Source organism: Aptenodytes forsteri, unplaced genomic scaffold (genome assembly GCF_000699145.1).
Source record: "Aptenodytes forsteri isolate BGI_AS27 unplaced genomic scaffold, ASM69914v1 Scaffold127, whole genome shotgun sequence".
Taxonomy (NCBI): domain Eukaryota; kingdom Metazoa; phylum Chordata; class Aves; order Sphenisciformes; family Spheniscidae; genus Aptenodytes; species Aptenodytes forsteri.
In genome coordinates this window covers 97931-100990 of record NW_008794711.1, presented here as the reverse complement: position 1 = coordinate 100990, position 3060 = coordinate 97931, and positions in this window count along the sequence as shown.

Sequence of the window (3060 nt, the reverse complement as noted above, 5' to 3'; positions counted from 1 at the left end):
TTTGGCGGGGCCGTGAGGGGGGCTGTGGAGAGAGACCCCGGTGCAGAGGCTTCCCCTCAGCCCGGCCGGCGGGGATAGGGTCCCCGGCGGGTCGAGGGAGAGAGGAAGGTGCCCGGGATCCATTTCTTCTCCTCGTTGGGAGGGGTGGGCGCAGAAATTCTGTCAGCGAGGAGCCGTGGCCGGTGCTGGCGCCTCGCCTGGCGATGGCTATTTACATTTATTTTCGAAATAGCGCGCTTAAACTTGACATTTTCGTGTCATAATAATAGAAGTCCCCTGCTGTGACATCTCGGGCTTGACCTGAAGTACGAGGCTTGTCCTCACACAGGCCCTGCTAGCACCTGGTTCAAGAGCCTCAAATAAAACTAAAAGTAAACTAGAGAGATCCCCAGCCCTCAAAACTCATTGAGTGCTTTAAACCTAGCAGTTGGTTTTGTAAAGCCTTCACCTCAGATATACTACTAAATCACATCTTTCTCCTCCTCCCTACCCCAGTACCTCACACAGCTTGCAGCAAGATGCTCATAAGCAGCGAAGCGGCTCATCCGAAGAGCCCAAAGGCCTTGGGTCAGGCTTCAGAGAAGTTTAGTTTAGCTCAAATCTCATGAAGTTTCCTTTAAATGCACTTTGGGTTCTTTTCAGCCTTTTTTCTCAGAAATGAGGAGATTTTTTCCAGTCTACGGCGTCTGCAGCAGCTGGCTCCTCTCCTTTCCACATGCATTAACAGGGAAGGCCAGAGCTGGGATTTCAAACAGCAGAAGGAAACATTAAAATGGCAAAAATTGGTTTTCCCAGCCTGCCACCCAGAATACAAAACCCCCGAGGAGCACGGGGCTGCCAGAGGAATGCCTCCATGGCAGCATCGCTCTCCTTCCTCCCCTCTGACTGGGGCAGAAGAGGAAACCAGAGCACGCTCGTGTTTTCCCAGTGACAATTATTTCCTGTATTATGGTAATAACTACAGCCATCCTGCTGACAAGCTCCTGTCCCAAGCGGATCGGCTAGGCAGGCCCTGGCTACTGTGGGATGGCAAAAATGTTTACCCTTTGCACAGCCCTTTTTCCTGCGTCGCTACCTTGCTTGAATGGGCTGGCTTTTGGGCACAGGCTTCCAGCAATGCCAACAAGACTGGATCAGCATGTTGTAAACAGACCTAATTGCTTTTTCCCCGATGTTTGAAGACTTTTAAGATGCATATGGCTTTCAGAATAAGCAAGTAAAATTGCTGGTGATAATATTTAGCATGTTGGATACACAGATCTAAAAGTGCATCACTGTACAGTTGCTTTTCTGCTGAGCCACTGTGCCTCTTCATTACAGTTAATGCTACACCTCTTCCATCATCCTTGTTCTCAGCAGTTCGTGTAGGTAAGGGTCTACAAGCCCACCCTGCAGACCTCAAAGTCCTCCTTGACCACCATCATTCACCCATAGTTTGTAGGGTGCTGGAGAGGGGCTCCTACCTGCACCTCACTTCCAAGTCTCATGTACAAGACACCCTAAGTCCACACGGCTTAGGGTGGAACTGCAATCCTCTCAGCCAGTCAGCTAACACAAGTGTGAAAGCAGTCCTTTTTGATTTAACAGGCTTTAATCTTCATTAAACCTTGCTTGGTTGTGGTTTGGGGCTATGTGATGAGTAGCCAATGGTCCATACAGAAGGTTCACTTGCCCTTCAGATTAAATATGAACTGGGTAAAGTCTCAGTTGCTTCTATCCTTTTTTTTTTTTAATTACTCTAACCTGTGAAACATCTCCAGACATCTATTAAGACTGAGGTAAAACACCCAGTGCAAAAAGAGAGTCCTATAATCAGCGATTTCTGGGGACTCTGCAGAACTGAACAATTTCCAAGGAAATTGGGCATCTCTGTACAGTACAGGGAAATGACTCATTTCCAGCTAAAGATAAAGCCTACTGCCATGCAGAGAGCTTGCAGATGCACTGCTGAACATCCTAACTAGGCACTGAGAAGTACTTTTTTTAAATGTACCTGGGAGTGCTGAGGTATAATGCAGACGAGCGTCAGACCCATGTACAACTATGGGGCCCTGATGTTCTGGCCACAGGCAGAAACTGTCGGTGACCGTTTTGGGGAGCAAAAGCACAGCGGAAGCCGATCCTCGGTTGCAGATGCTGATGATATTCTTTATTCCAGAAGGCACGAGGCTCGGCTGCACTGCTGCAATCCCAGTGACCTTCATAGGGATCAGAGAGAACTGAGCCTGAGAGCTTTAAGTGAAAAAGCTAATCAGTGATTGCCAGCAGAGACATGGTCTAGTACTTCTCCTGTGTTAGCCTGGAGCAACTCCAGGGTGCTCACAGATTTGTCCCACTGCAGAGAGAAACCTCAGTCTGACTAAGACCATCAATCCTAAACACCAAATTTTAGCTGTTAAAATCCCATGACGCTAGGTTTAAAATATTCAAGCCCTGATGATGTGGTCAGCAGAGCCGTTTGCCTGCATATTGTCTCCCTGATCCCTGGTTCCCCTGTACTGCTAAGAAAACGCATTCAAATCCCCAGGAAGAAGCACATTAATACAGCTGCATCCCTCTTGATCAAACTTTCCAGACAGCTCAGCATTTTCTAAATAAAAACATACGTTTGGAAAGGTTGCATGCGATTAACCTAAAAGCGAGGGCACACTGACCTCTCCTGGGCATCTCGAGAAGTGGCAACAAGGTAGAAAAGAGCCTGCACAGCTTTCTGTGCTTGGTTATACATAACTATCCAGGGGCAACAAAGCAATGGTCGTATTTTCCTGTATTTAGTGCATAATAATTAAGTTTTCTCATTCAGCTATTTTTATCTTGATAAGGGTGTTCCCTTAACCACACACATTTACTGCAAAAGTTTCTGTCAAGCTTCTCACCAGCTAAAGAGTATTAGAGCTACTATTCTATCCATCTCTATTTCTGCCCATGTTTTCTGGAGTCCAAGGATTTCTTTTAAGCGCATAGTCGTGGCCCACAAACACTACTAGTATGACCAGAAAAACCATCACTTTTCTTTACCACCCCCAAGAAAAGGTCAACTCTCAAGCATACTATCACCTA